We start from the raw sequence: 24,728 nt of genomic DNA on the forward strand, positions 1-24,728 counted from the left end.
AGACCTTCAGTCTCTTCAGTCTTCTCATTCTTCTCAAGTCACTTGGAGATCTCTTCAAACTTCGAGTTGCTCCTGATGTTTCTGCTTCCAGCTACTAGAAGGAAGATGGATGACTCTGGGAAGAAACCTAAAGGAAAAAAGTTGACAGTCTTCCTTCTGTCCCTAATCCCAGCTTGCTACGTTAGAAACGTCAAGGACATTCCTCTTGGGTCAAATCTATGATACTCTCTTGGTTGAGTCAAGCTACCTCACTCCTGACAGGAGAGTTCCTCCACTCTGTATTGTCTGGTGCATATTCTCCTATGGTTACCTTCTCTGATTTCTGTTTTGCTCTGACTTGGATAAATGGGTTTCTTGGCTAAATGCTATGTAGAACTGGTATTTGTTGGGGGAAAGGGTCAAATCTTGGATATAAAGTTTGGGGTCCTATCTCCTCCCCACCAAGAATGAAACTGTAATTAGAAGTTAGGTTGAACCTGACCACATTCCTTAGACTAATAATATTTAAAGTAGCCAAATAGTATAACTCTAGCCCAGTAACCCCTGTTTTCTAGGGAAAGCAAAGTAGCTAAATCATCTAGCCCCAATTTTCTGCTTCTTTAACCCTAGCAGGAATTGCCCCAGAGCAGGGTTCTAGATACATAATGACAACTTCATGCCACACATCAAGAATGGTTGTCACCACACGTGGCACCTTGCCACAAATATATTATGGTGAAGTGCATAGAGCATTAAATTTGGAATCAGAACAACTCTACTGCTTTGGTATCAGATAATGTAATATTATCAGAAAAAAATATGTAGGTGTATGTTTATGTCTGTGTGTATGTGTGTGTAATTGTGTATGTGTGTGTGCTTATATAGTTGCAGGGGTGGGAAACTTGCAGGCTTGAGGCCACATGTGACCTTCTAGGTCATTGGATGCAGCCTTTTGACTGAGTCCAAGTTTTAGAGAACAAATCCTTTTACTAAAGGGATTTGTTCTGTGAAGTTTGGATTCAGTCAAAGGGCTGCATTTAAGGACCTAGAGGGCCACATGTGGCCGCAAGGCCACAGGTTCCCCATATGCCTTATGAAGCAATAAGAAAGGCATACTCTCTGATGCTAAAGTAGAACAGTTCTATATGAGCGTCAGCTCCAGTCCTAGAAAAAACAAAAGCTGTGAATTGCTAAATGAGAATTCCTAATCCAGAGCTCCTTCCAAGAAGTATCAGTTGTTTATTTTTTCCCATATTCAAGGCAATGGATCAATGATCACTTCCATACAGACATTTCCACCCAACCATCCTTCTTATATGGTGAGGTTCTGTTCTATTTTCTCTTATGCATGCTCCACAGTGAGTTCATTCATTATGTTAAAGGATTTCTCCTAAGGCTTTTTTTTTAAATTGAATGGGTTGAAGCTGTCTATCTGTTGTCACTTTGTCTTAACACATGCGTTGTCTACCTTCTTTTCCAATCATGCATTTTCTTTCTGGTGTCTTTATGCCTCTTCTTGAGAGGCAGCATGACACAGTCATCAACAGCTTAGGAAGACAGGGTTCAAATTCTACCTCAGACACATACTGACTTCGTAACCTTGAGCTTAAACTCTTCGTGGTCTTGGGAACTCTCTAAGACTGCAAGGTGCAAAGAAGGTACAGAACTGGATTGGCAGGGGGAGTTACCTTATCCTGGAATTTCCTATACCTAGGAAATCAAAGAAATTAGTCCATATGCTTTTATTTTTTATGTCACTTTAAAAATAGTTTATTAGTAGCTTTTGTTATTTTTAATCACCAAGTTTGTTCCTAGTATCCTTTTCCTGTCCCCTCCAAGAGAACCAACAAATATAACAAATAATATTTAAAGTAAAAAAGAGAAAAGTTAGCAAAACCTATCAATACATTAAAATGTCTGAAAACATAATCAATGTGACATGATTGTGGACTTCTCACTTCTGCAAAGAAGTAGAGATACAAGTGTCTTCTCTTATCCTTTCTTTGGAGCCATGCTTGTTCTTCTTAATTTTGCATCATTCACTACTGATTATATTGTGGTTGTTCTTTCCATTTACATTATTGGAGTCCTTGAGCACGTTGTTTTCTTGGTTTTGTTTATTTCACTCTGTATCAGATCATGAAAATCTTTCCTTACATCTCTATATTCATAATATTTAACATTTCTTACATTCCATCACATTCATGTACACAATTTGGTTAGCCATTCCTCAATCAGTAGGTATCCATTTTGTATCTAATTCTTTGCTAACACAAAGAAGTGCTGCTATAAAGATTTTGGAGGTATGAAGGGTTTCTTTCTATCAGTGACCTCCTTGGGGTATATGCTTGGTAGAAATCTCTGGGTCAAAGGATATGGGCATTTTAATCACTTCATTTTCTTTATGCCACTTATTGAGCATAGGTCATCACTGATATAATATCATATGACATCATATGACTATGCTGCTATGCATTGTCCTTCCTTTCTTCAGAGATGATGCTGCTCCAATATTAATAATGACATAGAATCTCCAAAAGTTCCAAATCTCATATATCATCACCATCATCAACAAAGCAATAATTTTATGATACTTTAAAGTTTACAAAATATTTTTATCCCAACCATTTTGTATAGTAACTTGTACACAAGCACTTAGCACAGTACCTAGCATATAACAGATACTTAATAAATGTTGATTGGTTGACAAACTATTATTATCCCTATTTTACAGATGAGGAAATTAAAGGTCTATGATTCACTTGTGAGTCATTAAGTATTAAAACTGGGATTTGAATCCAGGTATTCTTAATCTAAACCCAGCAATCTTTGTAATTCATTAGCCTGAAAGCTATAGAGACTCTACTGTAGGCTATTATCTAGACTGATCTTATGAAAACTAGTAAATTCTAATGAGATATAATATTAGACCAAGGGTTAAAGGTAGGAAAAACACCTTAAAGAAGTGGGGATCAATAGGCCAAAAGGATCCAGTCTACTGATAGTTTCCTTTATTTAAAGCACATTAAGTAACCTCAAACCGCTGATCAGGTAGCAACCAAAAGATATCCCAGGACACACCTGTGGTATTTATTGTACTTCATTAAATATAATGGCACCATCTAATACAGCTTACATAAAATGACTAGTCAATATAGATATCAAAATGAATTAAATTGTTTCCTTCAATAAGATATAAAAATTCTGCCATATTATATTAATGCATTTCAACCTTGACCTACTATTCAAATTCATGATTATCATTATAGAAAATGTGTCACTGTCCATGAATCTATAGTGATAGACTAAGCCTATTCAAGTGTACAATTTTATTTTTAACAACTCCCAAATGATTTTTTTTATTAATATAGTGATTATTCTGCACACTGTGAAGGAAATTGAAACACATTTTCTTTTTCTATAAGTCTCACCCACCTTTAGAAACAACAGATTGAATCTGTAAGACAGAGTTAAATACACTATTAAGTATAAAACAAAATTAAGGAATAAAACCTAGGATGTATAATCATCTTGTCAAATAGGATTAACAGTAACCTTATCTTTCCATTTCATCACAGATGTAGCTCCGAAGTCAAAAAGTCATATTGCTATACTTTTTCATAAAGGCAGTTGTTCATATCTCTCCCCCTACCTCCCCCAAAAAACATACAAACAAAAATTAAAATAAAAAACAGCTATAGCTACTAGCACTTTTCTGGCTTATACCTTTTTATATGTCCCCAAAACAATGACAATGGTCTGAATTAACATTTAGCACCAGCAATAAATTTGTCCCCTTCTCCACAAACCCTAGCATTGGTCAGGCCCAGAAGACAATAGCTAAAGGGGAAAAGCCCCCAGACTCTGTGAAGGCAGGATACTAGTTCCCTTTCTTTGGACAAAATTTCAAATGGGCAATGATTTCAGAAGCTCTTGTAGTGATCAACAATCAGCGGACAGGTAGTTATGGCAGCATCCTGATGTATTCAAAATAGATATCTTGAGAAAGAAATAACAACACTTAAAAAATAAGACAGAAACACGTTTGACTTTCATACGATGGTGAAGTGTATACAGGGTTGACTCTGTAGTCAGAAAGACTTAGGTTCAAATACTGCCTCTTACAGATGAGGCTGAGTGACCCTGATCAAGTAACTCTAACACATGAAGTTGCAGTAAAACTGCTGATCTGAATTTATAAGAGAGAATTTTCTCATTAATGGTTCACCAGTGTCAGAGATCTGATCTGTAACAAAAATTATCACAGCAAATTCACCAACAGTTCAATTCAAATAATGTCTTGCACGTGTGTACTAGGTACAAGACACCGAGCTAGAGGTGGGGAACATAAACACAAAACTGATATACTCCCTGCTCTCTAGAATTTTACTCTCTTTAACAAACCAATTATATTTATTAACAAACCAATTTATATATATATATATATATATATATATATATATATATATATATATATATATATATATATATATATGTATAAACAAACCATTTAACAAAACAATAATATAACAAACCAAGTTAGGTATCTGAACTTGGACAGTTAATGAACATGGGGGTCAAAAAAGTTAATTGTCCAGTCCTAAAACACAAAGCTTCTGGCAAAAATGGGTCTAAAAACCCAACTTTGAGGCTCCTAGGTCAATATTCTTTCCTCTATACTAGATTGGTACCACTTAAACTTCAAGAAGTTCTTGAAAAAACTGATGCAACAACCAAACCTGTAGGAGCTAGAGGCAACTAGGTAGTGCAGTAGACAGATCACTGGGTCTGAAGTCAGCAGGACCCACATTCAAATTTAACTTCAGACACTTAACTGTTTTTTGATCCTATCAAGTCACTTAACCTCTCTCTGCTTCAGTTTCCTTAAATTCAAAATGAGGGTAATAATAGCACCTATCTTCCAGGATTATTGTGAGTACCAAATGAGACAATACTTATAAAGCACTTAAAATTTAATAAATGCTCGCTTCCACCTTCCCTTCCTTCCCCTGACTTATGGTACAGTTTCCTAGAACATTTTCTGTGTTGATTGATAAAAATCATATGATTTTTGTTGTTTGGCATATTAACATGGTCAATTAAGTTGAACATTTTACCAATTTACCAACATTTTAAAACATTAATTAGAAAAATACAAATTAAGGCAATTCTAAGATTCCATCTCATACCCATCAGAATGGCAAAGATGACCTAAAAAATGACAAATGTTGGAGGGGCTGTGGGAAAACACACAGACACATTGATGTACTACAGGTGTTTTGGTCCAATCTTTCTGGAAAGCAATTTGGAACCATGCCCTAAAACTTACTAAACTATATCTACTCTTTGATTTAGATCTACCACTGCTAGGCCTATATCTTAAAGTTATAAAAGAAAAAGGAAAATAAAACTTACTAAACTATATCTACTCTTTGATTTAGATCTACCTGCTAGGCCTATATCTTAAAGTTATAAAAGAAAAAGGAAAATATACTATACATAAGAAAATATTTATGGCTGCTCTTTTTGTAGAGGCTAAGAAAAAACTGGAAATAAGGATATGTCCATCAATTAAAGAATGCCTAAACAAATTGTGGTATGTGAATAATGGAGTATTATCTTGCTGTAAGAAAACAAGAAAAAAGATGGCTTCAAAGATACAAGGAAAAAATGTTTATGAACTAATGCAGTATAAAATGAGCAGAACCAGAAGAATAATTTATAGTATAAAATGAATATAGCAAAAATGGACAATTATGAAAGACAACTCTGACCAACTAAGTGATCAGTGAATAATTTCAGAACAAGTAGTATGCAGTGAGAGAAATGACAGACATATATAGAATGAGAAACACATTTTTGGATATGACCAATAAGGGAATATTAATTTTGACTGACTGTACTTATGTGACACAGGAATTCCACATTTATTTCTATCTCTTTTGCCCAGTAGATGAAAGATGGCAGGAGGGAATGATAAAAAAAAAAGATTGCTTTAATTTAAAGATTGATTAATTTTAAAAACTAATGTGGCTTTATGTTTCATTAATAGAATCTTATAATCCAGACTAAGTAAGATGATAACTATATTCTATCTGATCAATATATTTTTTTTCTGGAGTATTTCGTTCAGTTCTGGGCACCATATTTTAAGAACGTTGACTAGCTGCAGTACATCCTGATGAGTGTGATCAAGATAACAAAGGTTGATTAAATGACAGCATGAAAATATAGATCCAGAAACTGGGGATGTTTAGCCTGGAGAAGAGAAGACTTATAGAAAGTAAAATGGCTATCTTGAAATATATGAAGAGCTATTATGTAGAACTGGGTTCAAACTCGTTTTACTTAGAACCTGAGGAGAGAAATAAGATCAGCATTTCAGTGTTTCAAAGTTAAGGGGGGGGGGTTGGATTTTGTCTCAGTATATGGGGAAAATTCCTAATAACTAGAGCTGTACAGAAGTGGAATGGGTTGCTTCGAGAAGCTGTGAGCTCCCCATCATGACAGGTCTTTGAGAAGAAGCTGTTTGCCAATTTCTTGGGTACACAATAGGAGGGATACCTGCTCAGTTATGGAAGCTGAACTAAACAACCTCTAATTCACAATGATTCTTAGATACAATAGAAAAATACTTCAGTATACATAGATTTAGCTGGAAAATCTTATTCAGCCACAAGTCAAACATAATGAGTTTTAATCTGTTTTTTCATCCTATGATCTTGCTTCTTAGAAGAAGGAACCTTAATAACTCAACCCATTTAAAGCTCAAATACCGTGTAATCACCTGAAAGTTTTGTTGTAAGTTTTCATACTAAATACTTCCACATACAGTCTTATTTATTTCTAAAATAAGTATATGAAACTTTCAGGTCAGTTGGAGCAAGAGGAAAGGGATTTTTGAAATGGGATTTGGGGCTTATATCTGAGAAAAAAATAGAATCCTGGTTCCAAATTAGAACCCAGGAATTTTAACTTGTAGAGAACTACAATGGAGGGTTCTTTGTGATCAATAAATAATCCTAGCCCCTGTTGCTTTTGACTTAGCATTATGTGTAAAACTATGTCCATTTTTCCTCTTCTCTAATTCAGATTTTAAATGCAATAGCCAAACTTATTGGATCATGCAGCACTACTCTTTCTTCTCTTCTGGGAATTGATTGCTTCCTGTGAAACCCAGGTGTAGAAAAAGGGAGAGGGGAAGACACAGCTGTTACTCAAAAAGAAGTAGCTCTGGGTAAAGCTGCTCAGAGAAACTTAAGGTTTCTTGCCAGAAGTGTAAGCAGATGTGGTTGTATCTGTGTCAATTCATTCTACCAAACATTAGACTTAACTCTTCAAGTTGAATTTTTTACAATAAAGGCTTTAAAGAAAAAAAAAGAGAAAGAGAAATGGACTTCCTGTGAACAGTCCTGTGCAATTAATGGATAAGATATAATTTGTTGAATTTAATATTTTTGATTATGCAATTTCTATAATTTTATATTAGGGCATAACATTCTGCATATACTACATTTGAAAATAGCAGTTGATATCATGTAAACACTTTCAGTGAATAGAAGTATAATTGTGTTCTAGGAACACAAGATGATTTATTTCCCACATAGCGCATCTTTAACTGTTTTACTGGGCAATATGACCTTTCCAGAAATAAGCACAAGGAGATTGTTCATTTCTGTTCTGTGTTTAAGAGAGTGGAGCTCATGCATACTTTAATCTCACAAACAACTGAATGCCTACCATTAAGGAAAACTAAATATCATGATATATAGGTCCCTTTAGAATCAGCTAATTTCTATCTGTATCATTGAGTTGCTAAAACATTTAATGAAAACACATTTAAAATACAAACAAATCTATCCCAAGTGAATAAAATGAAAATGAATCATCTTCAAGTCAGTTTCTCCAAAGATATTGCTTAATAAAAAATGAATAGTTTAGCATTTCATCAATATCTTTTTAATAGAAAAAACATTATGAAGTACTTTCCTTTGCCATGCAGTGGATTCAATGATATTTTCCCAACATGATAATGTAATGTGCACCTTTTACCATGGAAAACATAAGAAATACCACTTCCCCCATAAATCAGCACTACAATAGAGTTTTATGGATTTCTTTACCAAGGGACATCAGAGACAAGCTGAGAGTTGAATCTATCCTTATCATTTAAATTCCACTAAAAGGGAAGAAGAGGGCAAAAACAAAACAAAACCACATGGTTATGTCTCATCAGTTGAACAATATAGGGTTGTTTTCTTCTCCTGGTTAGTAGAAAAGTACAAACTCTTGCTGGTCTTAACAAGCTAGAAAAGCATTAAATATGGGCCAGTTAATAGCCTCTCTATCTGTTGTCTGTCAGCCTAGCCAAATTCAGAGAGGGTCATCAGCAGAAAGGGCAGCTAGGCGACACAATGATAGAGTGCTGGGCCTGAAGTCAGGAAGACTCATCTTCCTGAATTCAAATCTGGCCTTGGACACTTTCCAGTTGTGTGACCTTGGGCAAGTCATTTAACCCTGTTTGCCTTTCTTTCCTTGTCTATAAAAATAAGCTGGAGAAGGAAATGGCAAAGCATTATTAGTATCACTGCCAAGAAAACCCCCAGGGGTCCTGAAAAGTTAGACATGACTGAATAATGACTATGTTAGCATGCGTTTGGCCCTTAAATCAGGGATAATTTTTTTTTTTTGGCAATAGTAATGCATTCAACAACTCATTCAACAGCAAGGGCCCACATAGATGAAATGACCAATTTTGGGAAATACTGAAGTACAATGACTTTTTTTGGACTGGAGCTATGATTTTGTTAGTATAAAGATCTTCTAGTCAGGAAACTCCTCCTACCAATGAAGACTGGCACCTGTTGTCGAATTTCTAGCCATAGAAAGCTGCCTAAGACACTGAGAGGTTGAATGATTTCTCCTGGATCACACAACTAATATGGGTTTAGAAATGCAAGTTGAATTCAAGTCTTCCTGACACTGATGCCCTTTCTCTCCATCATTATGGTATAAAACACAGATGCCAATCTGTTCCCTACCATGGTAGCTCTCTTCATTGTATAACTGAACTTACACCAAAATGTAAAAATCTATAGGATGAGGAGAAAAAAGTAAGAAATTCTGCATAAGTAGTCAAAATACGAAGTTTAGAGAATTGCTACCATCCTAATGGCTACCCAAGAATGACTACCTCACATAAATGAACTCAAGGCTGCTTAAGTTGCCTTCTTTGTCTATTGCTTCCACTTGATTCCCCCTACTGCATCCCTTCTCTTTCCCTTTTGCTTCTGCACATCTCATTTCTATCTTGGATCATTAACTCTTCTCTTCTGCATTTTACCAAACCCCAAGACTGTCTAGTCCAAAGTGGTACCTGGCAGGATTGGCACTGAAAAGGGGAATAATGGAAAAAAGGAGTGGAAGAGTTCTTACCTTTCCTCACCACTACTAGGGGATGCTCCCAGACACCTTCACCACATACTCCAGAGCCCTACTCCTGTTTTTCTCATGAAATTCTCAGGATAGCTTGCCCTATTCTGGGCATTTCATTTGAATTTTATGCTGAAATGTAGATGAATCATGCTTCAACTGTTATGAACCAAAAACCCTCACCATAAGTAGTGTGTACTATCTGACAATGGAAAAAGAAGAAGGTAGGCTTCTGGTCCAATTTAATTCAATAATAATTTATTAAACCCTGGCTATTTCCAGCAGAAGGAACTAGACACTGAGACATAAAATTTACTTCCCAGACATCTTCTAGCCAACACTGACACCACAATCCTTTTTTCATTGTTTATTCAAAGGACACGATTCCTGCCCTCATGGAACCTGTGATCTAAGAGAAGAATAAGGCATGTGTGCAAATAACTACAAAGATAAAAACTAAGTTTATTACAGATATGAAAAATAAAAGTCCTACATGAGTTTCAGGAGAAAAGGTTCTTACTAACAGGAAGCAGAGACTTTAAGGAGAAGGTTGCATTTGAGTAGGATTTCAAACAATAGGCAAGAATTCAAGAGGAAAATGTAGCATAGTGGAAAGGGGCTTAGTTATGGAATCAGAAGGCTGGATTTGGTCATTTCACTATCCTTGATCATGGACATTTTACCTAAATCAAGAATAGTACATCTTTTGATACAGGAGGCTATATATTTGATAATACATTCCATGTTGCTTAACAAGACCTCATAAATACTTTGTTTAGTTTTCTAAATTATTTTTCCAATTAAATACACAAATGTGCAGGAGAATATTAGAATTAAAATGTTTACTAATCCTTTTCATTTAAGATTAGCAATTATAAGCACCCATTAGTTTGTGCTAAAATGAATAGGAATAATTTTCAGGGGCTTGCTCTATAAGAAATCTAAAGCTTTGTTTTTTCCATTTTTCATGTTCAAAGTGAAGCCTGCTATTCATATACATATTTTTGTATGCTTTATATACACATATATACACATATGTATAGCATATGTACATATACACAACGAAAGTTTCAAACTTGCTGTTATTTAATCAAATCGGTTATACCTTATGGGCTGCTTTCCAGGATTTCATCTTCTCCAGAAACTTACTCTGTAAGATGAAGTAACCCTGAAATTCACCTCTCCTATGATCATTTACCACCACTCCTACAGGTCATCATGATCCCATACCACTTACCCCATTCCACCCCACATTAGATTGTGAGCTTCTCATGGGCAAGAACTGTCTTATGCCTTGCTTTGTATCTCCAGTGCACAGTGCCTCACAAAAAGTAGGTTCTTAATAAATATTTGTTGACTCTGACTTCACCTCAGAAATGCTTAACAAAATTAGGTCTTATACCAATAACTTTACACCAATTGTTTCCCTGAAAATGAATAATTATAATAAGAAAGGTTTTCTGCACACCGTACCCTTTATTTAAAAATTCACTGCTATATTAATTGAGAAAAATTATTATATAAATGCTTCTTTGATACCTAATTATTTTTAGAGAAATGTTAACAATTACAAGACAGTATACAGGAAGAGTGTAGGCATGAAGGCAGGTATGATTTGAAAAATGGTGTTTGGAGTTCTTTAATTTTCTTCCCTTGTATCTTCCTTGTCATGTTTGGAGGGTAATCTAGACACAGGGTATTCAGAATAAGGAGAGCTGAGAAGTGACGGAGAGAGAGAACAATGCTTCTAACTTCTAAAAAGTGAAGGTGAGCAGAAGGTAAGATATTGCCTGGTAACTGAACTTTGTATGGCAGGAAGAGTACTAGAACTATTGTAAGTGGGTTTATATCTGGGTTCTACCATATTCTGTGTGATTTTGGGGAAAGTCATTTAATTTCCTTTAGCTTTGTCTTTCTTCTCTCCAAAATGAGGACAAAAATATGTGTTCCAACTACATCATGGAGCTATTTAAAAAAGGTAAAGGTTTTGTAAACTACAGTTTTTGAGCATTAACTTTTATAATAACTATCACTTATGTTCAGCTACATATAGAAAATATGATTTTGAAGCACTTGTCCAATATCTCACATAGAATTATACATTCCCCAAGAAGGAGAGGAGTGTAATTTCCTACATTCTTCCATTGTCCCAGAGGTTATAGGAAAGGAGACAGTTGGTAACCTGCTGCTGAATTATACTTCTGCTCATCTAAGTTATGATACCTAAAACTCAACCTGAAATTGATTAATTTCTTGCTTTATAGAAAGCATTGAAATTGCAAATATCTTCGCCATGGAGAACAGGTACCATAAAGAAAAACATAAACTACATTAAAAATAAATCAGCATAAAAAACTTAACATTTGCTATTCTAGTTCACATAGAAGAAACTATCCTCCTACTTAATTTGACTTTTATTTATTAATAGCATATTTGCTTTATTATATCCTCTAATGTCATATAATTATCTCAGACTTCTTAATTTTCATTTTATCAGCAATAGAATGTGCTTTTTAACAAGAATACTAACAGTAGAATTGTTGCTATATCTGGAAAAGAGAATAAAAAACACTGGTGGCCTAAAACTCTACTGTTTAAAAAAAAAGTCACTCATGAGACAAGTGTTTTTTTAATCAAAATTTAACCTCTGTACATGACCCCACAAGCTGCCAAAATAAAATTTTACAAACACTGCTATTTTGCACCATTGTAATGTATTGGTTTCATGTATATTTAAAATTCATCTTTCTCATTATTTTTAACATGAAAAAATACTTCTGAGGTTTATCTGTGTTATTGTTTGGAAAGGATTCAAATCAATCATAGCTGAACTTGTTTCAACTGAGTGCAATCTCGACAATGCATATGAGTGAGTGTACACACACACACACACACACACACTCACACACAGACAATGTGGTTTGGAATCTTCCAATTCAAAACTCTAACATGACAAACTGTAATTTAGGGAGAGCATCATATACGGTTAGGGCTGGTGGCCACCTATTTAAGGTGATTTGGGGATTCTAAGTAGGAGCCTTTGTTCCCCAAGTATCTCCACCATGTGTTGACTGATGCCTGAAATTTCTTCAGTGGGAGAAAAAGCCCTTTTCATTACACAGAGATAAGGCTTAAAACACAAACAACTCTGAGAGAAGCAAAACACTAAGCTAAATTTCCTCTAAGGTGTATAAGATTCAAGAGCAAGTTTCATTAGGAAGGAAGCAAAAAATAATGTTAGGGAAGTCATGACAACAAAGAGGGAGAAAAGGTTGCAGAAAGAGAAGACTAGGTTCATCTATGACTTCTCAAGTTTTCCTACAGCCAGCATCATATTCATGTATAAAATACTCAGATCTTGGAGCACTTCGATCCTTCTCTTTCTTTTTTTTTTAAAATATATTTACATATTAGTCATGTTGTAAAGAAGAATTAGAACCAAAGGGAAAAACAATGAGAAAGAAGAGAGAGGGGGAAAGAGAGAGAGAGAGAGGGAGAGAGAGAATAGTATGCTTCGATCTGCTTTCAGACTCCATAATTCTTTCTCTGGATGTGGATAGCATTTTCCATCATGAGTCTTTTGGAATTGTCTTAGATCCTTGCATTGCTGAGAAGAGCTATGTCTATCAAAGTCGGTCATTACACAATGTTATTGTTGCTGTGTACAGCGTTCTCCTGGTTCTGCTCACTTCACTCAGCATTAGTTCATGCAACTCTTTCCAGGTTTTTCTGAAGTCTGCCTGCTCATCATTTCTTATGGAACAATAGTATATTCCATTACATTCATATGCCACAACTTATTTAGCCATTCCCCAATTGATGGGTATCCCCTCCATTTCCAATTCTTGGCCACCACAAAAAAGAGCTGCTATATATATATTTGTACATGTGGGTCCTTTTCCCATTTTTATGATCTCTTTGGGATACAGACCTAGAAGTTATCCTCTTCTCTTTCAAGATATTCTTTAGACAATACAAGTACTGAAATGGCTGGACATTTTCTAGGGGAAACTCAAAGCCAAACTATTGGGAGCATACTAGCAAAATGTTTTTTTCTTTTTTTTTTTCTAACATATCTGTGGAACTCTATTTGATCAATACTTACTAAACACAAAATGCTCAATAAGGATAATGTAAAACCATCAGAGTAGACAACTAAACTACCACCACCTAATCAGTCCAACTACCTACCTTACTAAGGGTCTCACAGCATCACTTTCAGCTCTTCTCCCTGCTGTGTATCTACTGTTAACTTTGCCCTGGTCCTAATTCCATATCAGTTTTTTGTCTTACCCTGCTTCATCTTTGCCCCAAATTGACTCCCTTCCTAAAATACAATTCATAATAATGGGATCATAGATTTAGAACTCAGGGGCCATTTAATCAAAATCTTTCACTTTAAATATGAGGAAACTGAAGACCAATTAAGAGAAGTTAAATCAGTTTGTAAGGTCACAAAGATAACATATTAGAACAAAGCTCTGAATGCAGATCCTCTGACTCCAACATCCATGCTTTTTCAAACACTGTATCACACTGTCCAGTGTTCCTATCACTAGATAGGAACTGAATACAATTATTGCAATTCAACAAACATTTATTAAACTCTTACTATGTCTACAGTACCATAGCTAAGTGCTAAGCCCAGTGTAAGTTTTGGCTTTTGGCAACTATCCTATATTCTACTCAAGCTCAAGTAAATTGAATGATTATAAAAGGAAAGCATAAAATAAAATGACAATGAGGTCAAATGGAAGGACAAAGACACTGGTGGATAATGCAGATACTGAATCTGCTGAAGGTTTTCCAAGATGCTTTGGTAGGTAGTTTTCCTCTGCTATGAATCACAGTCATGGGAAAATATTTTTGTTGATAAAATACTTGCCTAGGGCTTGAGCTGTTCCTCCCTTTTTTTCCACTTCCTTTTCTTTTTACAGGATGGCTGTAGTTAGTTTTTTCACTATTGTGAGGAGACTTAGCAGAAAATGCAGTATAGCCAAATTAGATTCAATTCTATGCTAGCCTCACTTAATTTTGTTATTCAAAAATTCAATAAAGTTACAACAACAAAGAACTTCATAATGTTATGAAATTTCCCAGCCAATTAGTTTTGATATTTTTATATATGCCAAAATATTCCATTTTAAAACTTCCAACAAACTTATAATATATATCAAACTTTGTAGTCTTCTGATTTCATTAATATGCCTTGAATATTGTAGAATATTCATAAATAGTTACAAAGTCAGTATTTTAAACTACATTTTAAAAAGCTGAATATTTGATATATCGTAATGATTTGATAAATATTTAATCTAATTAAAACCTCTTTACAAATCTATTCTCAAGAATATATTATAAACACAAAACGAAACTATAACAAAGAAACTTTATTACAGTTTATTTACATGAATCAGAATGGTGCTGGTCCTGTAGAAAGAAGAGTGAATTTAGCATAAGAGAACATTTAGCTGGTCAGTCAACTAGCATTTATTAAGCACTTACTGTGATCTACAAATTGTTCTAAATGCTAAACACATATAAAAGTAAAAAAGAAAATTGGTCTCTGGCCTCAAGGAGCCTACATTCTAATGGGGGAAGACAGTGTATAAAAGGAAGCTGAAATGGGAGAGCAGGACAAAAGTACTCCTTGTCAGGGTATGGTAGAACAAGTCTGGAGTGTAGCCTACAGAAGAATGAGACATGGGCCCCCTCCTTAAAATAGAGGTTCTGGAAGGAGCCATTGTTCAGAGCAAAATGGCTTCAGGGGCAGAGGGTACTTCCAATGTTTGAATTCCAGGATGTAAGTGAAGCTTCAGCATTACAAGTTAGGGCACAGTAGAGGGGTTCCAGAGTGCATCCTGGCAAAGAATTAGCATAGGTCCAAATGCCCAATTTGTCACTAATGTTACCAATGTGACCTTGGGCAAGTCATTTAGCCTCTTCAGACATCAGTTTCTTCACTATTACAATAAAGGTGCTGGATTACAAGAAGGCCTTTACCCTTTATTTTCTGCTTTGTCTCTAACTCTATGACAAACCATAATCAATGTTAGTTTTTCTATTCTCATAGCACAAGATATATTTGGCTTTGGGCTATCTATATCTAAAGACGTAAATTACAAAACTGAAATAACTAAAGTTTTTTTTTTTAATTAACATCATGTGACAAAGCTAAAGCTTGTCACAGGTTAGTATTTTGGAAACGGATAAGATAGTGAGCTAGATGACTCAAAACTGTGCCATGTATTAATCATGATTTTTAGACAGAAGCTGATGGGAAGAGAGGTCATCATTTATCATATGAGATCAAATAATGACTTTAATAGGTCTGATCTTAATATGGGCATTGTCTTTATTTGGTGAAACTAATAGCCCATCCATGACTTCTTATTCTTTCCAATTCTCCACATTCTCTTGAAAATCCTTCACAGAGAGTTTAGCCAATATACTGGTGAACAATTTCTAGATTTCTTGACATTGCATCACAGTGGATCAAGTGAGCTGACCACAAAATATCTCACTACCTAACTAATGGACAGTTAGTGAGAATTAAATTTACATTGTCAACAAATCTTTATATTTCAAGACAAAAAGCACTAAATTCTCTCTTTTATCTCTGTGTCCCCAGTGCTTGGAATAGTTCCCAGCACATAGTAGGCACTTAATGCATACTCACCTACTATGTGACAGGCACTTGCTAAGCACTGAGAATCAGAGAAAGGCAAAATAAAACAAAAACAAAAACAGTCCATGCTATCAAGAGCTCATAATCTAATAAGGGAGTACATATGCATACAACTATGTACAAATAAGGTACATTCAGAGTAAACCCAAGATAATATTGGAGGAAGGACAACAGCATGAAGGAAGATCAGAAAGGGTTCTTGTAGATGGTAGCATTTTAACAGAAACAGAGAACTGGGAGATGAATATGAGTGGAAAAAAATTCCAAGCATGGGAGTCAATCAATAAAAATGCACAGAGTTCAAGAAATGGAGGGCCACGTACAAAGGAAAATGATGACCAAATACAATGACAAAATGATCGAATATTCAATGAAATGATGTGCCTTGTTGTCTCTGTCAAAGTGGAAAAGAAAAACAAAGGATTGAAAGGAATTTCATATTTTTATCTGTTTTGACTTGACACAACCAAAAAAATAAAATCATTTGTGATTAACCTGTTGATTAGCCTCTTTGTATTTAGCTATGTTGGTCCTTGGACAGCAGATACATCTAGTCTGTCACTAAGACTACTCAAACTCATTCTGTTTCTTTAAAACCTGTCAGAGCTTGTGCTGTGTTCACGTAGCCTTTTAGAATTAGAAATCACCTTTACACCAAAATAAGGCATCAAAATAGGACTTTTAGTGGATGCAATCTTGGGTTTTGGAAGACTGAGAAGCATCACTACGTAACACAGCAAAGAACAGCTAAAAACTAACCAAAACTACAGTTTGTTGCAATATCCCTCAGTCAGACAATGTACATGGAACTGGAAAGACTGTAATAAACAGATACAAAATAGAACAGATTGCCTGAGTTTTTAATAATGATTAAACCTAATCTACAAATCAATCTGTAAGTATTTATAAAGTTCCTACTATGTGCTGGGCACTGGGGAAACAAGAAGAATGAAATCATCCCTACTCACAAGAAGCTTACATTCTAAACAGTAGAAATAAAAAGTGTAGCATCTACTAGTTCAATACTCAATATGCTGTGTCAAGAAATGGCAAAAACAAAGATCTCACAATTCTAAAATCTGTGCTTACACTACTAATAATGTTTATGGTTCAGCAGCTGGACCCTCTCTACTAATGGCCTTCTTTTAACATATGGTTAGTTACCAAATTCTCATATCCAGTTTACAATCAGGTAATTAGCATTTGTCCCAAAATCTGAACAGTTCTAGTGTCGATATTGCCTCAGTTATTAGCCTAAATGTTGTCTAATTCTTCAAATTCAAATTACCAAAGAATACATTCTCCATTCTAAAACTTTTGGTATAAAAATGAGCAACTGCTGTCTCATAGCTTTGAGTCTAACAGCCCAGAAATTCTCTTAGAACCTTAAAGCAGACTTATGCCCCAGACAAGTGAACTGTCAAAGGTCATCTTATTACAAAATCACTTGATTCAGTAGAGCAAAATGCAGCCATAGTCACTTTCTTCAAATAAGCTATTTCCTTAAATAACTCCATCATATTTAATAAGAATATGTATTACAGATGTGACTACAGATGATCTGCTAAATATTGCCATTGGACAAGATATTAAGTGGGGAACTATGGCTCATGTACAATATTACACCACAAGGCACACAACATAGAACTATTATCAAGCCCACAGAAAATTTTCCCATAGAAACCTAACGTCTCCTCTCATTCAGCATTTTTTTATGTTGTTCTAATTAGAGCATGAAAGATTAAAAACAGCTTAAGAAAGCCATCCAGAGATTTATAAAGATATGGAAAAAATCTGATCCAATCTAATTACAGTCCAAGTTGTAAACTATAATGCACTCAAACTGGTAGATCATAAAGCCAACAACATGTCACTAAAATATTCAATAAAAGATATGCAAGTTATAAAAGGGGTAGCTATTTTTAGAAATATTGAGAACTACACACTTAATTTTATGATAAAAACACTTGTTACCAATAAGCAATAGCTAAAAAACAAAACCACCAAATGGAAAATACTAGAGAAGTTATTCTGTCTTATCGCAGCATGCCTTGAAAATCACCTTCTCAGCTTGCATTCTCATTCACGGCATCTGATTTTCAAAGATAGGGGACAATGCATATCACATATTGGATAGCAGAGTTAAGCTTAAATCTTAGTTTTCAAGAACTACCATTTCAATTCACTTTTCTGCAGTGTCAGGAGCATGAGTGAAGTCCATTACAGAAAGAAAGCTCAACTTTTACTCTTGCAATTCTCTATTTTTTAAAAAAATAAACTAGTCTATGTTCATATAATAACAATAAACTTTAGAATAGAGCACAGGACTTTTAAATAGTGGATTGCTTTGACTCATTGGGTCTATGTCAAGATTCTTTTCCCTATGCAAGAATAATACAATGATTATACAGAAATAACTGAGTCATAGGTAACAATCAATTACCTGCTCACTTCCCAAACATTCAGTATCATTTCTCTGAATTTTTTCACTCTTCATGAAATTCCAAAGTGAGACACATCACAAATCTTTACACTAGAAAACATATCATTCTTTGGCAAATACAGTGGTAGAATGTCAAAGAAAAAGAGCAAGTTTTTGGAAGTATCCCTTTTTCTTTTTTTTTTTTTAACAAATCTATTTCTTAAAATGAGAACTTAAATCTTTTTAGCACTTTTTTCTCCAGAAAAAAAAAAGATTATAATGAAGGAATTTTAAGAACCAAAATATTTTTATTCTAATTGTGGTTATAACTTGTCAATTTTAAGGTAGTCCTAATGAAGAACTTGGCCTTACACTATCCATACCTTTGTTTTCATCCTTTATCCTACCTTAGCTGGAAATATTCAGATCCAAGACATAAAAATGTTAATTGAGTCATTTTATAAGAATTGGCACCTTTCTCTCTGAAACCTCCTTTGATTCTTGTTGAACTGTGCCTACCTACAAATCCCCTGATACAAATGAACAGACTGTGCTCTTCCAGAAGTGAATCTGTTCTTTATGTTACTCAATTATGAAGAACATTCCTCTGCAGATTGAAATTAATCACTAATTGTTTCCTTCTACTATGGATAATGTTGAGGTTGATTTTTTCACACCTTCCTCCCTTATCCTCTTATGCTATGAAGCTAATATGCATAACCACATTCAGAAAATACTTGGCAAGAAATTAACTGAGTATGCCAAAGACTGAAATAGATTTCCTGGGTATTCAGTCATTGAATCTATAGTAGCTTCCACTGATGGATATTGCACTGGGGGCTAAATCACTGAATTCTGATATGATAGTGATCTTGAAAGGTTCACCTAATTCATTATCCTGCCCCCCAAGAGGGACTGAATCATCCTTGCAAGATACGCATCTACTACATTCCCAAACTCTCCAAAGAAAGATGTTATGACCACTCTTTATAATATCATCATCATTAAAATCATTTATTCCTCACCTAATTCAGCATAGCATCATATCTGGTAGGATGCAAAGAGCTCTAAAGCCACTGCCATTTTTGCTCCTAAGATTCTTCTTTTGAGGAGGAATATTCCAAATGAAAATCGGCTTAAAATATATCACCTCAAGTCTCACAAAGTGCAGGCAAGGTAAAGTCTACTTTGTTTTTAAGTGTCATCTCCATAAATCTGGAAAAACAATGAGGCTAAGTAGTGGACCTCCAAGACTGGGGCCAAACTATCATAGACCCATCTATATCTGTTTAGGACCTAGAGTTCATCAAGTTTATGCAATTTAACTACCTTTCTACATGTGTTGAATGAGTGCTCACCTTTTACAGGACACCTTCTATGAAGGTAAAGTAAACAGTTGCTTATTTGGAATAAGATGATAGATAGTGGAAGGGCATAGCTTTCCCAAAACATTTCCCTTACCAGATTCACATTATCTGAAATTTCACCATTACATGTGTTACTCCTTTAGCTAACCAGTATATTTTTACAATGCAGAAAAAGCTTAGACAGTTGGCATTATGCTAAATCATCTATATTAATAACAACTAACTGAATAGATCATATGCAACTAAGTCACAGAGTGCATCATACCTAGGGAATGAATGAGAATTTTGATGAGAAAACAGTGAAGTCAGAGAGATAATTTTGAAACATTGGGTGTTTCCCAAGAAGCAAGGGCTGGTTTGGTAGTTCATTAAGGATCAGAGCCTCATAGTGACACTGGCTTCCTAAAGAAAGAGAGTAGGGATACCAGAAGGTAAAACATGGATCTACGAGTAGGAAGTTAGATGAGTAGAATTTAAGCTTCATTTATAATTTTTAAACCAAAACACCTGCTCTGTTTTGTCACATGTTAGCAGTTTAAATCTTTTTTTAAAAAATATCTTGATCAAGTATTCAAATAAAACCAGCTTTCCTACCACAAAGACAGCAACTCATCTCTAATTTGTTAATGACAGTTTCTGTTAAGTTAAAACTGCGGTAAACTATTAGTGTTTTAACTTCACTACATTTCAGGAGAGAAAAAAATATCTTGTTTTATGATACCATAGCTAAGTTACAAAGCATTCCTCTGTTCATTGCACATCCTTAATGAGTAAAATAGATTTGCTATGGGGATTTAAAATTCTTATAAAGCAGAGTTTGAGTTACATAATGTAACTACCAAAAAGAATGACTTTTTTCTTTAAAACAGCTATTCATATCATTTAATGACAGCCATTACAAGTTAAAGAATTCCCTTATCTGATGCTATAAGCTCTTAAAATTGCATTGCTGGTTTCTACCAAGAACTGGCACCTTCTCAGTTTAAAAGGTGGGAGGGCCTCTAGACAGAACACAATTTATTCTTTCATACAATGATTTTAGTAAATGGCTGAATCCCATTAGCAAGGGATATTCAGTTCTATGTTTGAAAAAAGCAAATTTCTTCATGCAATGTGGGCTAAAAGCATGCCTCTATAACCAGTGATTCGACAGTCACAGAACTGAAAAAAGAAGGAACTGGAAGGGATTTTAAAAGTTCATTAATCCACCTCCTCCTTTTACTGAGATTTTTTTTTAAAAAAGGTTCCAGATATGGTAGCCTGGCACTGATTTTTTTAAAAGTGCCTGATTTGGACTCGGGAGACCAAAGTCTCCCGAGGTGGAACTTGCCCAGTTTCCACATGACTAGCCAACCCTCAGAGTCAACTCTCTCTCTCTCTCTCTCTCTCTCTCTCTCTCTCTCTCTCTCTCTCTCTCTCTCTCTCTGATGGTCAAAGACTTAAAGACTTTGAAATGGGATCTAGTAAGTGGCACCTACAATTTCTTTCTAGCCCAGTGGTGTCAAAATTAAATCAAAATGGTGTCACTAAACCCAACATAATAATCCCTACAGGCAATATATTGATTTAGAAAAACATATATTGATATTGTCTATGTTCTATTTTTTATTTATTTTGTTAAATATTTTCAAGTTACATTTTAATCTAGTTCAGACACAGTCAAGGAGTGTTGATGGCAGCAATGTGTGTTTAATATCTCTGTTCTAGACAAGACATATCAAACTTGCTGCCCTCAGGAAGTTCCTCAGTTTGGCTGAACCAGATTAAAATATAATTGGGAAATGTTTAACAAAATAAAATACTATACAGTATAGATAATGTTAATTTGTGGTTTTCAAGGTCAATGTGCTGCCCACAGTGAGTTAGATACCACTGTTTTAGATCATTTCGCTTAGAGTATTCACACATTCTCCTAGATTCAACTATATACATATTATCTAGCCTGATAATTCACATTTTTGTAGTTCTCAAAAGTTTAGAAAACACTTTCCTTACAATCATACCCCATTCAATATAGGTAGAATATTACTATTACAACCTTATTAATGCAAAACTGAAGCTCAGAGAAGAAAAGGACTTTATAAGTGTGTAACTCAAACATCTAATGTAAGGGGTGTGATTTGAGCTCAAATCTCATGGTTCCATGTTCAATGTGGTCTTTGTAATATAGCACATTGTCTCAAATTTCCAATCCTGCTTTTTCCCCTGAATTCCATGCTTGCTATAGAGTATTTTTACTAGTATGTGCTACCATTGCCTTTAAATCAAGATTTCTAAAACCAAAATCATGTTTCCTCTCTCCTTTCTCCTCATTCCTACACATGCTCTTATTCTCTCTTTCTTTCCCTTCCTCTCCCTCTTCTTCTCCTTCTCCCCATCCCTCCCCCTCTCTCCTGGTTTCCTAAATTTTTACATGGTGCCATACTTTCTGTCATCCAGTTTCAAAATCTTGGAGTCAACTTTTGATTTCTCCATTCAGTCACTGCTACTATAGTTACCAAATGCTGTTGAGTCTTCTTTCAAAATCCATCTTAATTTCTGTCATTCTTTTTTTCCATTTGTCAATTATTCTTTTGGTCATTCTTTCTGTCATTCCTATTGCTGCCACCATACTCCAGAAGCTCATCATATCATGCCTGGATTATTTCAATTGCTTCCTAACTGGTCCCTCTGACCCTCGTTTTTCCTCACTATAATTTATCTCGCATACTGACAGTAGACCATTTCCATTGTGTCTGCTGTACTAAAAAACCTTTCTTGACTCACTATTTCCTATATAATAAAGTTCAAACTCCTCAGCCTGACTTTCTATGCCTCCTAGTCTCAAATTATCATTCCAAACTTATCTCATATTACTCCTTAACAAAGAATTTTCTATTCTTTGCATGTGCCTTTGCTCATTTTCCCCACCTTATCCTTATCCTTCCCCCATCAGTAGAAATCCTAGTTCTGCTTTAAGGTCTCAACTGTGTCTTACTTTGTCAGTGATGAGAAGATACACTTAGTAGGTGGCTAATCAATAAGTATCTAAAAATAAATTGGAGTTAAAATCTTCTACCATTCCTGCCCTTACCATTCTATCCTATCCTTGTTTCTCCTTTCTATGAACTCCTCAAAGAGGCAAGGTGGTATAATTGAGAGAGAGAGAGAGAGAGAGAGAGAGAGAGAGAGAGAGAGAGAGAGAGAGAGAGACAGTTGTCCTTGAAGCCAAGAAGAAGTAGATTCAAGTCCCACCTTAGCCACATACTATTGGCTCTGTGACCTTGGGTAAGTCACTCCAACTCTCAGCCCTCTAGGGAACTCTCTGCTTTGAGTCACAAAGTGTTGACATGCATCAGTTGAAGGAATTTACTTACCTGAGAGTTCCCTATACCAATGAAATCACAGATCCAATTCTTTTCCCTATGAATTCCTTAATGTCTGAAGTGCTCATTTTGACATTTAATCATTCACACACACACACACACACACACACACACACACACACACACACGCACACACACATGATTGCAAACTCAGCATTTAAACAGAACAAAGAATTGGACATGAGATGACTAGGTTTTAGTTTTGCCTCTGTGTATTACTGAACAAGAAACTTACATCTCTGAGTCTTAGCTTCTAGATATGTAAAATGGGGATAACAATATTTACAATGCCAGAGTTGAAGAAAGGGAGGTATTTTGTAAGTCAGGAAGCATTTTATAAGTGAGAATCACTGTTATTATGATTATAATGTCTTTCCTTTTGAAATTTTGCTTGTATGCATTATTTTTACAACTATATCATACTTTCCTCAAGGTGGGGGCTGTGTTTTCAACTACCATAGAATGTAAACTCCTTGAAGGTAAGAACTAGTTTTTCATTTTGTCTTTAGATTCACAGTGCCTGCCAAAATGCCTTCACACATGCTAGGGTACCTAATAAACTCTAATTTTTTTGGATTGGATTCCTTCATGATGCCTAAAACAAAGCTCCATACATAGTATGAACTCAATAAGTACTTCCTGAATAAATTGAGGAATAACTCTGAACTTAGATGAGAATTAGGCTATTTATGCAACAATGAAATACTCTTTCCATCCACCCAGGGCTAGCACAAAACATTTGTTAGCCTTAGGCGAGGTTTTAAAATTGTGACTTTTGTGCATTATTGTGCCCAGGAAGTTCTGAGTCTTTATTAAAACACATGCAGTAGAACTGATTAGAAAATAAATACCTGCATGCCACAGAGGAAAAAAATGTTGTGCAATTGAAACATTTTTTTTGTCTGTTGGGTGGCACAATGCATAGAGCACTGGGTCTACAGTCAGGAAGATCTGAGTTCAGCTCCAGCCTCAGACACTTACTGGCTGTGTGACTTTGGACAAGTCACTTAAACTTTGTTTGCCTCAGTTTCATCAACTATGAAATGCGGATAATAATATTACCTACTTAGCATAGTGCCTGGCCTACAGTAGGTGCTTAGTAAATGCTTATTTTCTTTCCTCCCTTTTATTATATGACACAAATAATATCAAAATATTATGAAGATTAATATGGAGAAGTACATTCTATCACCCTGTATGTTGCATATACCCTGGGCAGCCACCTGTCTTTCCTATCCCCCATTTTGACTCTATTCCACTACACTAGGAAAATTTTAAAATATTACTCAGGTTTTAGTTGCCATTTTCCAGAACTTGAAATCCAGCTCCTTTCTTCATGCCAGTACTTGAGATTATCATCTGACAGCAGCAGATGGGCTAGCAAAATAATGGCTTAACCAAGGTGTCACTGTTTGGCTAGGAGATATTGACCACCTCAAGCTAAGTACACTGGTGAGCAGAGTAGATGTTATATT

General features: G+C 35.1%; 1 protein-coding gene across 2 annotated transcripts in view; it reads right to left on the reverse strand.

Annotated features, from left to right (window-relative positions):
* PLCB1 (phospholipase C beta 1) overlaps window positions 1-24,728 on the reverse strand; it is an 870,456-nt gene that overhangs the window by 731,543 nt on the left and 114,185 nt on the right. The gene's annotated exons all lie outside the window — the stretch shown is intronic.

This window comes from Phascolarctos cinereus, unplaced genomic scaffold (assembly GCF_003287225.1).
Source record: "Phascolarctos cinereus isolate Bilbo 61053 unplaced genomic scaffold, phaCin_HiC Scaffold_2;HRSCAF=192, whole genome shotgun sequence".
NCBI lineage: Eukaryota > Metazoa > Chordata > Mammalia > Diprotodontia > Phascolarctidae > Phascolarctos > Phascolarctos cinereus.